At 36.2% G+C, this 15,710-nt stretch overlaps 1 long non-coding RNA gene across 1 annotated transcript; it reads right to left on the bottom strand.

The window, feature by feature from the left end:
• Nucleotides 1-820: 820 nt before the first annotated feature.
• On the bottom strand, nucleotides 821-15,331 carry LOC146767801 (uncharacterized). The gene is made up of 4 exons (XR_014953589.1): nucleotides 14,613-15,331; nucleotides 5,677-5,937; nucleotides 5,035-5,134; nucleotides 821-1,359 (listed from the first exon to the last, which is right to left on the bottom strand). It is a non-coding gene; the product is annotated as an uncharacterized LOC146767801 (long non-coding RNA).
• Nucleotides 15,332-15,710: the final 379 nt, after the last annotated feature.

A 15,710-nucleotide genomic window follows, 5' to 3' on the forward strand; every position in this document is an offset into this window, starting at 1 on the left:
TCCTTCTGAGCCTTCTCTTCCCTGCTGAGCAATGGTCCCAGCTCTCTCAGGCCCTTAATCACCCTTGTGTACCTCTGCTGAAGTCTCTTCTGTATGCCTGTGTCTCTCTTGTATGGAGAAGCCCAGAACTGGACACAGGACTACAAGTGTGGCCTCACCAGTGCTGAATAAAGGGGCAGGACCCCCTCCCCTGGAGTCCTATGTAGCCCAGGGTACCATTTGCCTTCCTTGCAGCAAGGGCTCCCTGGCTCATGTTGAACTAGCTGTGCATCAGGACCCCCAGCTCTTTTGGCCATGCTGCTTTTCCAGCTGATTCCCAACACATAATTCTGTACAGAATTGTTCTTTCCTAGGTAGAGAACTTTGCACTTCTCTTTGAACTTCATGGGGTCCATGGTTTCTTCAGCCTGTGTCCATTAAAAGGAATTTTTTATTATGTTAAATGTTTTGCTCCTTGTAACTGAAATTGAACTCAAGTTGCTGGATCTTTTTTTCTGAAAGAAAAAAAAAAAACCATGGTTTTCTTCCCTTCATGGACAAGCATATTTTCATTTCAGTAACTTCCTGTAGGAAACAATTGAAATTGTAAGATGCAAGCACCTCCTTGCCTATGCAACTTTCAAAATATAACAAAGCTTTTTCCATTTTCAGGAGATGGCAGGCAGAAGCTCTCCCTACACATTCGACAGAAGTGATGGAAAAGACAATTACATTTTGTTAACAAACAAACATTCAGACATAAGGTAAAATTATGCTTGAGTGAACAGAATTTATTTTTTCCAATAAAGATTTAGTAATAAAAATGATGAAAGACTTATTAGTTCTTCTCAGTGGAAAAGTGATTTTTATTATTTTATGATATGGTACAGATTGCTCTTCAGTAATATGTACAGCAAACTACTTGAACAGAACAAAAATGTCACATGAATCAAAATGCAAATAGCCCATTGGGGGTGTACATAATTCTCTAGGGGTTTTGTTGTTGTTGTGGTTATTGTTTTTTGATTGGTTTGGTGGGGTTTTTAATAGAGTAACTATCCAAACCAAAATAAAGCTATATTAATTTGACATACTTGAACTGGGCTGGGACCTCAAGAAGGACCCAAGGGAGAAGAAGGATCCATTGAAGCTGTTCAAGTCAACAAGCACATCTCCAGATAGTTGAGGTTTAAAATTGCTTTCTTCATCCTCACTTCATTGGTGCTTATACTGCTGAAAGAAACAGATTCAATATGTACATGGTCTGATTAATTTCATGGTACTCATAAATTTGATTCCATTATAAATTGTGTTGCAAGGTACTGTCTTCAGCTAAGATGAATATCTGTCCATAAACGTGCATAAATTCAGTGGCTAGACCTGCAAGGCAATGAAATGGAGTTTATTCTGAAGATTCCTAAAGAGACATGAAAATATGTATGCTAGCAGGTAGGAGCAGCCAAACTATGCTACACAATACAGTTCTTATTTTGTTCCAGTCAACATATGGCAATATAAAATTATAGAAATTGCCTGATCCTTGTATTTCAAGGTAGGCAAATTAATGTATTCAAATTAGTGGCTTAGTAGTTCCCTCACCTCCTGTTTTGTTCTGAGCATTCTGAATTCAAATCAGCTAATTGAGATATCATGCTAAAGGATGTAGTTAGATTGGCTTGATGGACTTAGAACTTTCCAAACAAGAGAGAAATTTCCAAAACTTAAATTCTAAGAAAGAGAAAAAAAAATCTTTTAGGCATAATTTTCACCTCCCCCTCACATGTAATAAAAAAGCTAAATACAAACTATCAAGTCATAAAAACACTTCCCTCAAATCAGAGGCAAATTGCTTCAGGAAGAATTTATTCCCAAGACACTTCAAAATTTAGAATCACTGAATTTTAAAAGACAAATTAATGTGAAGATAGTGGAAATATTGTCATGAGACATTTCAGGAGTAAAGAACTTCGTGTGAGTTTTCTTCTCTAAGGCATACAACACCCCTTTCATTTATTAATTTAATCAACAGCTGGAAAAAATAGGAAATCTTGGAATTTAATTTCTTGGAATAGTGTTTTGGCATTCAAAGCTTTGCAGCTGCTAATTGCAATATTTTGTTGCAAGCCTCCTTGCATTCCAAGCCTGTCTGTTTTTCTTGTCCCATAACATGAATACTCCTCAAAGAGAGCACAAAGTGTATTTCACTGTTGAAGTTTCCATGGAAAGAAATGTCTGCCATGAACACCTGAAATTTTTCATCACAAGAAAGCTGTTTTAGAAGTAAGCATTGTAGATCAATTTCTAATATCCCTTAAAGTAAAGCAAAACACATATAAACTTTTTTTTTTTTCTAAATATCCCATCACACTATATTTGTGTCCATTGTCAAAATGTTGAGTCTTATGGCTGACAACCAGAAATGTTAGCCTCCTAGGATGGTTCTTTTCAGTCTGAACAAGTACTTTTCTGTTTTTGCTCTTTGTGATTGAGAAGTCCCCATAATTATCTACAGTATCATATTACCCTCTTGAAAAAAATTCTTCCCTCCATCTCCTCTATTCCATGACTTGTAGAGAAGCAATTAACCTATTATGCTGATTAATCTTAACTCTATGCTTTTCTGTCATCTTGTTTCTTATATAGACTGTTCAGAATATATTTTAATATTTCTGCCAAATAGATTTCTGAGATATTTTCTCTGTATTTCATGCAACAGCAAAAAATCACACCAGTAAAAAATTCTGGACAGGTTCCTTTGAAGAAGATATTTTAAAATAAGATTAATTATTTTTAATTACATATTTAGAGAAATCTTGCATTCCCTATTGCCACTGTCTATATTTCTTAATGGGAGGACTACTCTGGTTTTCCAGTATAGCTCTGACATTTGAAATTCTGGAAAAGTGCTAACTGTTAGCATTAGTAAACAATTATTTGTCATTTTAAAAATAATTTGGGGTTGAAAACAATGGGTTTGGAGCCAAGGGATGCCTTCTGAGGATTTACTGTTGAGGGGAATCCCTCAAGAGACTGGTAGACAACCAGTCTCTAATGGTTCTAATGGAACATTAAAGTGTAAAATAATAAAATCTATGCCAGGTTGTATTTTACAGAGTAATCTGACTAATAGTTTGATTTCTTTCTATTTTTAAATTTTTACAATTATTAATAATAGGAAAATTAGTTACACTAAAAAAAGTGATAATTTATTTCTAAAATAAAAAATAGGAACCTCTAAGCTTTACAAGAACTCCATATGTATTTTAAATTTATTAGCAAGCAACTGAATGCTTGAAGTACACTCAAAACTGGGAAAAACCTAGAATGCAGTGCCACTAGACTTTATATATGTTCATTCTCAGTTAGGGGAGATTGCACCTCTTTGTTCAGCCAGCCAATGTGTGTTGCAGTCATTTTCACAAAGAAAAACTCTCAAGATTTAGAAAAAATAAGAATAATGAAATAAGAGGAAGGAGTCATTGTACATTCCTGGTCAGATCAGCTCAGTTTAAGTGAACTATAAATTAATTCTGTCAGGTGAGGAAGCGTCTCAAGCCTGTGAATAAATCCCAGTAAGTTGGTCTGTTACATTGGGTGCACTTAAATTTAAATAAAAGTTTCTGTTTATAATCTCTCATATAATTCAGAAATGCTAATGTTAATCATAAATGACTATCTTAAATGAATTTTAAAGAGCAGGCAGGTGTGTAGAACTTTATAGTGACCAAAATTTCAAATTAAATTTTCAGGAGTGAAGCCTTTCTGGTTAGTTGTACCTTGACTATATTTACTTCAGAGGCTATGGTCACTCTAGCAAAAACTGTGCAAGACCCTACACTTCCTGGAGCAGTCACATGAGGCAAAGAAAATAAACAAGCTTTAAAACCTGGTACTATCCAGAACAAGTTCGTGCTTGACATTAAGATCATTGATTAAAACAGTAGCTTCAATTATCTTCAAAAGGTTTAAGCCTAAACTAACTCTGTCAGGTAAACATGCAATTACCTCTGGTCCTTTAGTTGCTCTTGTAAAATCTAAATCTGAAATTACTTTTCCCTCATTTATGGATAAAGTTGCATATTTTCCTAATGAAGGTAAAATCTTTCATTTTGTTGCTGCTTAAATTATTACAAGTCCTTGTGAGCTTGTTTTCCTGGTTTGTACTGACCAAGGTAATTTGATATGGACTTAGATGCCATTTGCATTGTGAACCTTTAGACCTCTGTTAAGATACCCACTATTACCTTTCTGATTTTTAGCACTTTAATGTATATGAGAGGGTACCTGTATGGTTTATTTTACACCATAAGAAAAATATGACTTTTCAATCAAAAATTTAGATTCAGAAAGTGTTAAAAAGACACAAATATTTTTCCCTCCATTATAGAACAAATGCTTTTGTCAAACAGCCAAAGAAGAAAAAAATGAGGTATTTGTTAGAACCATCTGACCTGTAATTTGTTTTTCTTCTGATCTAATTCTTATCTAAATACTCTTGGTTTGCTTCCAAGAAAACATATTTTGCCTACTATGAGGTTTAATTAGCTATAGCTGGCATAGCACTTTGAAGATGTGAAGTATTCTGTCCAGCCTAAGTTACCTCTATCATCTCTCATTTACTGCCTGCCTAAGCTAAACTAAATAAAATATCATACTACCTTTTTTAAAAAAGTATTATTCTAGAAATACACATCCTAAATAAAATGCAAAATATTTCTGTGTTTTTGCGTAGTAAAAAAATATTATTCCATAGATGCATGTCCCTTTATTTACCATTCTCAGTCATCAACAGCAGAAACACCAGCATTTCCACTGAATGCCAAGAAAGCCAGTATGACATGATTTATTTTTACTGGTAGTACTGAAACCAGATTACATCACAACCCTTTACCAGACATTGCATATATACATTCAGTCCCAATCTGCAAAGCTTGCAGCCTAAACGAACATCACAAACTGACAGACATAGGATGGGAACTGAGGCAGAAAGGTCAGTCAAACAAGAATATTTGGCAAGTCACATAGCAAGATTTGTAATACTGAGATTCAACCTACCTAGATTTCTTGCGGTTCAGATCATGTTTTAACAGTAACACCTTAGGCTGGTACATATGAACTGATTGGAGAAAGAGGAACCTGAAGGTTTATTGTTAACCTACAAACAGAAAAATAATGATTAATACAGCAAGTCTAATCCTTGGATGCAAGGATTAGACAGCAAATCTAATGGATGGTTTCAGTAATATGAATGTGAAACTTAGTTGGAGTCAAAATCCATGCTAAGACACTTCAGGAAAAGTTTGAATCAGTTAGTGTGCAGTAAGAAATGAGGAAAAGTTCAGAAAACATTGATAACAACCCACAATAAAATAATGATGGATGCAAATTTATTTAATGTAGAAAAAGAGGAGGGAGGTTGTGGCTGCACACCCTTGGCTGGCCACCAAGTGCTCGTCCAGATGTTCTCTCACTCCCCTTCCTCAACACTATGGGGGAAGAAAACAAGGTGAAAAAATTCATGGATCAAGATAAGAACAAAGAAATCATTTACTTATTACCATCATATACAGAACAGATTGAACTTGGAGATGATAAATTTCATATATTGTCTATTATAAATAGCACAGTTTAGTAAGAAAGAAATCAAAACCAAAGAGACTTTCTATGAACCCCACCTACCCTTGTTCCCAGGCTCACCTTCACTCCCTCAGTCTTGTATTCTCTCTCTGTTCCCTTCCTGAGCAATGCAGGGGCACAAGGAATGGGAGTTCAATGCAGTTCATAACACATTGTCTCTGTTCTTCCTTCCTCACACTTTTTTCCTGATGCAGGGTGGGGTCAGTCTGACATGAGCTCTTTTCACAGGCTACGGTTCTTCAGGGCAAATCCATCTGCTTCAGTGTGGGGTCCTTCACGAACTACAGAGCAGATGTCTGTTCTGACATGATTATCCATGGGCTGCAGGGGAAAAAACCGGTCTTATGATCTGTGTAGAATCTGTGGTGCCTAGAGCACCTCTTTCCCTTCCTTCTTTCCTTTTGTGGGTGTCTAAAGGGTTGTTTTTCTCTTACTTTTCTCACTTTTTTCACTCTCATGGTTTAACCTCAGCCAGCAACACATCCCTACACAGCTATTTGCTCACTCCTCCTAGGTGGGATGGGGGAAAGAATTGGAACACTTAAAAGGAAAAAAAAACTTGTGGGTTGAGATAAGGACAGTTTAATAGGTAAAGCATAAACTTCACATGCAAGAAAGCAAAACAAAACAAGAAATCTATTCACCTCTTCCCATGGTCAGGCATGTGTTCAGCCATGCCCAAGAAAGCAAGTCTCCATCACATGGAACAGTGACTTGGGAACAAAAATGCCATCACTCCAAACATCCCCTTCTTACTCCTCTTTAACCCAGGTTTACATGCTGAGCATAATACCAGATGGTGTGGGATATTCCTTAGGTCAGTTTGGCTCAGCTGTCCTGGCTGGGTTCCTTCCACCCCTTGTGCACTCCCAACCTCCTCACTGGTGGGGTGAGAAGTAGAAAAGGCCTTGATGCTGTGTAACGGCTGCTCAGCAACAGCAAAAGCATGCCTGTATTATCAAAACTGTTTCCAGCACAGTGAATCCAAAACACAAGTTATTGTGAAGGAAATTAACTTCATTCCAGCCAAAACCATTATGCTTCTCTCTCTTGTAACTGCTGCACAGCATTTTTTACTCTTTCTAAAATGTTAAATAATAATAATGTCATGTATGTTACATATGTGTTACATCATATCTGCGTCACTGATGGCTCAGTTTTGGGCAGCAGTGGATCCATTTTGGAGCCAGCTGTAATTGGCTTTGTCTGACATGGGGACAGGTTCTGGTCTCACAGAAGCCACCCATGAAGTCCCTCTACTACTAAAAATTTGTCACTTAAACCCAACACAGAGGTGAAATTTTCAATTCTTAACTCTATTAAAATATATGTAATGGAAGTTAGTAAAGAAATAAACATAATGAAGCTCAGGAAATAACCCAAGATAAAAATGCACAGAGGCCAGGAAATCATTAGGGATTAATTATGGATGCCTACCCCACATCCTGTAACTCACTCTTATTGGAGGACATGCATATTCTTCAAGACAGAATACTGGCTAAGGGGTCCACTCTAAACCAGAGCATCTCATCTTAAATCCCTTTATTCAGAATTTTATAAAACCAATCTAACATTTTATTACTTTTCTCTTAAATGTCACCAATAGAATTCAACAAGGTCTGCTTGCTACACCACAAAAATCTCAGGATTTGAATATATCTCTTCTCTTCAAAGTACATAAATGAGGACTTTTCAAAGTATACGAATAGCTACAAAAAGAAGTGCTATTTACTCAAAATAACCAATAATACCTATTAAAGGGTTGATGCTTCAAGATAAATGCATTAACCTAAGGATTCTTCTGTGTTCTGGGATAAACTGGTAAAATCTTGCTGAAGTGTACTGAAAGGTTAAACTGGTCAGAAATATCATTATACATGCTCTTACACTTCTTCAAGCTGAAAATTTTAAGGAATAGAGCAATTCAAATCTCAGTGGGAAAAAACTAAGAAGTGAATGAAAATATCCTGGAATGAGGAGGACATCTGGGCCTTCCTTCTTCATGTTCTTAAAATGAAACAAATGTTGAAAACGTTCCTGAACTGTGTCCAATGTAAATAGTGGCTAAATCTTCAATCACTTCCTTGGGTAAGACAAACTGTTATAATGAACAATCTAAGAAAGACATAATGGAACAAAAGACACACTTGTACGATGATTATGTGTATTGTGCAACATGCTAAACCCGGAAATTTAATTTATGCTGAAACTTTACCAAAATCATTAGGGAAACATTAAAAAAAAAAAAAGTAAGACATTCAAGAGTCAGGTTTTCCTCATATTTCTTAAAGGGATTTTTTTCTGAAAGATACTTGCTGGATAAAACATAAACCAGCTTTCCTTCCTACCCTTCTCAAGTAATAGAATTATCAAAGAAGAGCAGTTCAAGCTCCTTATACATGCTTCTGCTACTTCTTATATTTATAATCTTATTCTTATATATTTAGTAACAAATGGCATTGATATTCAGCCTTTTAGTACTACTTACCATTTGCTAACTACTTTTATAATGTATGTGGCCCATACAGTTCTGTTCAGAGATACCCAGGGGTTTGTACCAGGCAGAGTAAAATATTCAGAATTCATCATTTGCATTAGATAAATACAAAAGGATTTATAAAATGTTTAGCCAATGCTTCAATGTTTTACTGAAAAAATAACAAAAATAAGACAAATATTTATTTTAACAGCAAAAACTCAGGATAATTATTTATTGGTTATTTAATGGTTATTGAAGAGGTAAACTCAACCCCATAGCAATACACTTGCAAAGATTCTTCCCTCCTTCTCAGTAGTTCCTTTTAAAGTGTGGTCATGCTGTTGACTCACAGTCAGCAAATACCAAGCACCAGAGCTTTAAATTCAGTCAAATCTGAGTTCTACTTTTGCATTCCTCACTCACAAAAAGAAATAGGAAGCTGAAATATACCCACTTTCACAACTTCAAGCTTTACTTATTTATGCTTCCAGGAACACTGCTGGAAGTCTTAAATCATGTTAAAGTTGGTTTCTAAATAGGATTTTCAAACTTCAGAAGAAATGCATAAGCAGTGTAAAACTCTTTCTTCTTATCTTGCATCACCAGTGCTTACACTAATTTCAACAAAATAATCTCTAAAAGGCAAAGATTTCATAAATTAGCAACACAGTACCCGTTGGAATCCATCCTTCAGATCATCTGAAGGCTTTGCATTAAGAAGAAAAAAAGGAGAACAAAGCAACAATGTAAAAGTTAAATCTCTGCCTGAAGCACACAGTGTGATATGAGCATTGATAGAAGACTGTTTTAAATTAAAAGCAATTTAAGGAAGTTATTTATAAAGTAAATCGGCTAGGCTGCAACTGAATAACATAATAGGCTTTTACTGCACTGTTTGCTCCTGTTGCCATACTCTTGTCTAGTGTTTCTCAGGATTTATGGGACTTTCTTGGAGGTCTTCTTAAGAGTTCCGAATTTTAGTATTTCTTGCTTTTCTTCATCATCCTTTGTAAGTTACTGTTGTCATGTCATAGAACCACAAATATTTATTGTGAAAAGTCACTAAAGACCAAATGACCCTGCCACATGGGGAACCTACAGCTTCATGTTAAACCCCAGCTATATTAAAAAAAAAAAAAAAAAAATCTTCCCAGGCTATTGATTTGCTGGCAGTGTTTGATTGTACCCTGGAGGCAGGTGACAGCAAGGCAACTGGGCTCTTACTGTTTTACACTCCCTATTACACAAACCAAATAAATCTTCTCTAAATGAATTCACTTTTTTTTCCTCACTTCTATGTGACAGTTCAGTATTGAACAATCTGTATACTGTTTGCTTCTGGGATATTGAAGCTAAAATCTTCATAATCTTCATAACAACAAATTTCTAGACCCTCAATTTATCTTTAAAATAGTGGCAGCATTTGCTGTGCTCTACACTACAGACTTTTGAAATTGTCAGGTCAAAAGCATGACTTCTTTAATACTTATCATGATTTCCTTGTGCTACCCAGATTATTTCATTTTGGAAAACACTTGCACTAACTAGAAATATGAGCAACTCCTACAATATCACTTATCTTATGCTGTGACTACAAATATAGCAAGCTGGCCTCATAGGGAATGGAATGAGAATTTAATGATCAAGCAGTCTAGAATATGAATGTCTTGAAGTAAAGCTGCAAGATTTCTTCAAAAAAAAAGAAGTTGAAAAAAAGATTGCATTAACCTGCCAGCTTCCCCAGAAGGAAAAATAACCCCAAACTGATGCCTAAATAACCACAGCAAGAAAAAAGCAAAGGATTACAGAATCTGACTGAAAATGTGTTCTGACAGATGCTAACATAAAACTTAAATTTTTCTTTTCATTTGAAAATCTCACTCCATTTAGAGTGCAGAGTGTCCTTTACTGCATGCTTTAATACACCATAGTGGATATCATGGTGGTCTTAAGGACAAAGTCATCCTAAGAAAAGAGCTGCAGTAATAAATAAGCAATTGGAGTCACAGGTGTGGTCAAATCAGGAATATTTGAATATACAAAACATGTTTTCTTGAAAGACTTCTCTTCTGATTGCCTGTTTTCTCCAGCTCTTTTTTCACTGTGTTTTAAGCTCAGTTTCCTTTTGTGCCTAACCTGTGACCTGGATATCTGCTCTCTCTCACCTCTCTTCTGTCCCCTTGTCAGTTTACCTCTTTCTAACTTCCTGCCTTCAAAAATCCCTGTACTAATATGGGTTTCTTGGCATCGAGAATCACTTTTCTTTTTTAATCTTGAAGCTTTTTTTCATCTTGCATCTGCCATCTGTATTTCTATGGTTTAGTATCATCTATGACTGTTTAGCTGTTTCTCTGTGTAACCAGCTGAGTTTGGTAATCATGCACAGAGAATGGTTTTTCTGCAATAAATTCTTGTGTAATTTAGGGTTCTTCCATCTGGAGAACAAACAGTTTTAAGGAGGCTATAAAAGAGGGTTTCAAAACTGTTACTGATATGTGTGGGTTGGGGTTGACCAGTCACAGATTCCTTGAAAACAAGGTACCAACAAATGAGACCCCAAGGAGCAAGGCTGATCAAAAAGCAGAAGTCCTTCCTACAACCAGCAGTAGATCAGGAGGACTCTATCAAGTATGTGTACACAGTCTCTTTTGTTCATAGCTATCACTGGAGACAAAATATGGACCTGATCATGACCAGTTTTTCACATTAACATCAATATTATCAACCTCAATAGCGTCATTCTTAAAGACTAACAACAAGCTAGTAAAGACTAGCAAATACAGCTAGTAAAAATCAAAACAAAACAATTTTTCTTTAAATTTCTGCTAAAAAAAGGTTTGGTTGTAAAACTTTATGTAGTCCTAGTCAATGGACTATAGATAAATAAATTATATAGACAACAAAAATATATTTAGCTGAATTGAAAAAGCACTTTTTCATTGTATATTTTGCAGTTAGTTCCATGCCTAAGTCCTTTTTCTATATTAATCTCACAGTTGGAGATTTAAAACTTGTCACCACATTTGAATATGAGGTTGTTTGGACTGAATACAATGTTTAGTATACAAGGACAACTTATAACCTTCTGTCATCAGTTCTGTCTTAATATTATGTACATATTTCGTTTCAGTTCTTTGAAGTGCTATTATTTTAAAAGATAATAGAAATGTCTGCAATTTCCCCTTTTTATGTACATTGCCTCAATTATGCTACTGTGTCATGACAATTTTTATTTAATATAAAGTAATTTAGACTTGTAAAAGGAAAATATGCAGATAGCAGGATATTGCATTACTAGAAACAGAGGTGTTTTACCCCTTACATTTTGAGGAGGCATCAGCTGCAGGAAGTTGTGTTAAGTCTGAGATTATGATAACCAGAGAATAGCCAGGATTTCAGTCCCATGTACTCCATTTGCTCTCTCTCCATCGTATCTGCTGAAGATGCTCTAAGGGCTAGAGGTATTTAAGAAAATGAGAAAGTCCTGCCTGGACCTTCAGCGCACTTAATTCCAAACAAAAATGGCCATCAAAATCCTAATTGTTTATGTTATTTATATTTTTTTTTAATTAGGCTGAGCCCTATCTTTAGTTTGTTCATGTCATTAACCAATATTTCACATTTAAATACTGAAGCTTTCTGCTTTGACTTATACAGGAGGGAAATTAAACTCACTGATGAATTAGTATCAAAGCTTCCAGCACTGAAGCAGAAACCAACATTCATTTTTTTAAGGTTCATGTTGGTTTCATCTCAAGAAACCATGTATGTTCAATTGAGGAGTTATAAAATCCATTGTAGTCTTTGAAACTGTTCAAAAGCCTGTGACTTTCCCTGATGAGGAGGGAAAGATAAAAAGTAATAAAAGTTCTGAAATGAGGACATCCTGTGAAGGGGAGAAAGCATAATATGGGATTATTTAGGAAAAGACTATGCTTTGCATTGAATTGTCAGTGAAGTAAAATCAGTGTTGCTGAGGCTGCTCTTGATATTCTCATATTTCTCATCATCACAAAGAAATTCCAATAAAATACAGAAAGAATTGCAGCTACCACTGTTTACAATGATACAAATATATGTGCATGTGCTCATATATCTATATTCATGTTTATATGAAAACACTGATTCCATTACATTTATTCCTGCCAGGAAGTACCAATTCATTTTACTTGCACAGATGAAGTTATTTTAAATCAATTAATGGAAGTACTATCTCCTTTTGAACTTATAAACTTCTCTCTCCTCCTATGCAACCACTAGTCAAGGAAAAGGAAGATACAGCACTTTGTTCTTTCAGAAACAGAGAACAAAAAAATGGCTGCATCTACTAGTGGCAGATTACAAAGCTCCCTCTCCTTCCTCAAGGAACTAAGCTATGTACACATGTAACAACAGTTAGTTCTGCTAACCAAACATTTGCAGCCACTTCTCATTTCAGTTGCTTAGCTATAAATGATAATAATTATTTTGCAATATTTTTTACTTTAACTGCATTTCCAAGACAATAAATATTTTAAACATAGACTTACACTTTCCTCTTTTCAGCCTTCCAATCTCTCTTTGACCCTTAGTGTGGCTCTTGGATGTCTGAGCTCACAGGTTAAAAAAGCTGCCTTGGCTCAGAGGGCTATGAGGGCTAATAGCTGCAGAAGCTGTACATCACTTTGTAGGATGTTCACATCAGGCTAACTCCATTCAAGCTAAGAACATTTTTAATGTAACTCTCAGTGCATTTCATTTTTTCCATTTGATAAGTTGACACATTACAGAAAATACTTAAACCTCTTAAACCTGAAAGTGGCAAATCCATTATCCCAAAGAAAGGGTGCCTAATGGTGTTAGCAAATAACCTAAACTAACAGAAGTTCTGCATATTCCAAAACAAGATAGTAAAATATACTTTTTCTCGAGCAATAGATAAAGCATTATTTGATATAACAGGTTTTATAAAAGTTGGATATGTATACAACAGTATAATTGACAGGCACATCAGAGAGGATGGATTGCATAAGTTTATGGTATCCTAAAATTGTCCTTGGAAGAAAAACAATTTAAACTCTTGCCATGCTCACATTGAAATATGAAGTGGCTAGTATAACATCAAAAATTACGTATTCTTTCTTTATTCCTAACAAAGATTTTTTTTAGGACTAGTGATAGTCTTTCATATGGCATTTATGCCATTTATTCCATGTGTGTTTTTATTTATTCCCATCTTCTGACCACAGAAATGCTTTTTAATTAGAGAGTCTGAAGAGAAAACCACACTAGTGATTTATGATCTATTACTATGACTTGAAACTTAAATAAAACTGTCTTGACTTACACTAGCCAGAAATCTAACCCTAAAACAGAAAACTATCCCAGACTTTTCCAATTAAATTCCTTCACTGTTCTACACGAAAAGTTACCCTGTTTTTTCAAAAACTAGGTTTAGGGAGAAAAGATGGAATTTGCCATATGAACTAAAACTATATCCCTGTTTCACTAACAGAGGAAGAAATATTCAGACTTTTTTTCAATTGAGTGATTAGTAGAGTAAAACCTAACCACGACTACACATGAAATGGCAGGTAACGTGGACATCTTCCCACAAGATGCAGCACTTAAACAGATGGCATGTAAAAAGTGGAACTTACAAGTAGCTTTAAAAGACCATATAGACAGAATATCAATCTAATACAGAATTTAAAACAAAAAAAAAATGGGCTTTTAAAAATTTATTTCATTAAAACAATTATACTTTTAAAAATATTCCTTCATGGTCACTTTACTTCAGTAGGTCAAGATTATGATAGCGAAAAAGTGCAAAATTTATGTAGAAGACTTCTTGAAACAAAACAAAAGAAAACAAACACCCAAAAAAACCTCCTAATCAAACCAGTCAAAAATGTCCCATTTGTACTATGTGCTTCTTCTTCACATCCCAGCCATAGCCACAAGCAGGCTGTCTTTGATCATTCTTGTCCTGGCTCAGTCATTCTCCAACAGCTTTTTCTAGTTCATTTTTCTACTCAAAAGACAAAATTATACATCTGTGGATCATTCCTGAATTTCCTCTTCCATTAAGTGGCACATGCAGTCCCTGGTGCTCAGAAGAAGTTTCTTCTCAGAAGGAAAACCACATAATTACAGTGCCTACTATCCACGCAGTCATGCTGGCTTTCAAAATGGAATTTGTACTTCAGAGAGTATTTTCACAAATGCAGACTGAAACCTCTGAATCTTTTGCATTTGTCAGTTGAGTTTATTAAAAAAAAAAATTATATAGCAGTAGATGTAGATATCAATATAAAGGATTTATACACAACTTGTTCACCCAGTGCCAAGCAGCCAAGTCATTACTGACAGTGTTAAGCTGATATAATATTATTATAATACTGAGGTCAGATGACCTTGTTTGGCTGTCAGGTGCCCACCAAACTTCTCTATCACTTTTCCCTCTACCAATAAGACAGAGGGGAGAAAACATAACAAAATTATCATAGGTGACAATAAGAACAGGGAGATTACTTACCAATCATGATCATAGGCAAAACAGGCTCCACTTGGTGAAATTAAATTTACTATCAATGAATAACAGAGTAGAATAGCAAGAAATAGGAACAAAACTAAAAAACACCTTCTCTCCACCCCTCCCTTCTTCCTGGGCTCACTGACAACTCTCTTACCTCCTTGCCCAAATGGCACAGAAGCTCTGGGAATGTGTCTTTGTCAGTTTATCAGAATTTTTCTCTTCTGCTTCTTTCTCCTCAAGAGGACTCCTCACAGTCTTCCCCTCTTCCATGTGATGGCCCTCCCACAGGAAACAGTCCTTCATGAACTTCTCCAATGTCAGCCCTTCCCACAAGCTGTAGTTTTCCATGTTTTCCATGGATCCTTCAGGCACAGGCTGCTCCACTGTGGGTTCCCTACAGGGTCACAAGTCTTGCCAGCAAACCTGCTCCAGCATGGGCTCCTCCCTTCACAGGGACACAGGTCCCACCAGGAGCCTGGTGCTGTGTGGGCTTCCCAGGGAGTCAGAGCCTCCTCCAGGCCCCACCTGCCCCAGCATGGGTCTGTAACGGGCCTGGGTGGATCTCTGCTCCCCCATGGACCTCCACGGGCTGCAGGGCACAGCTGCCTCACCATGGGCTGCACCAGGGGCTGCAGGGGAATCTCTGCTCCTTCTGCCCCTCCTTCTCCACTGACCCTGGTGTCTGCAGGGCTGTTCCTTTAGATATCCACACTCCTTTCCCAGCTGTTCTGTGCAGTGAATTTTACCTTATCTTATTATCCCAGAGGCACTCCCACTGTTCCTGCCTGGCTCAGCTTTGACCAGATGTACCCACTGACTGTCACACATGGGGGCAGTTTCTGGTGTCATCTCACAGAGTCATTCCTGCAGATTGCCCATCAAAACCTTGCCACATAAAGCCAGTACAAATGCAAATGTAAATGTATTGTATTGGGGATGTAATTGACTTCAAGGTTTTCTGAAGAGTAATATCTGCATATCATCTCAATTATATTATATTGCAGTACCACACACATGAATCATGCAAAGATTCATTCACAACGTCAGCATTTTTTATCTCATTACTTCACTTGGCTTTCATATAAATGATTTGGCTGC

The sequence above is a fragment of the Lonchura striata genome, chromosome 3 (genome assembly GCF_050655825.1).
Source record: "Lonchura striata isolate lonStrDom1 chromosome 3, ASM5065582v1, whole genome shotgun sequence".
In the NCBI taxonomy this organism is placed as follows: domain Eukaryota; kingdom Metazoa; phylum Chordata; class Aves; order Passeriformes; family Estrildidae; genus Lonchura; species Lonchura striata.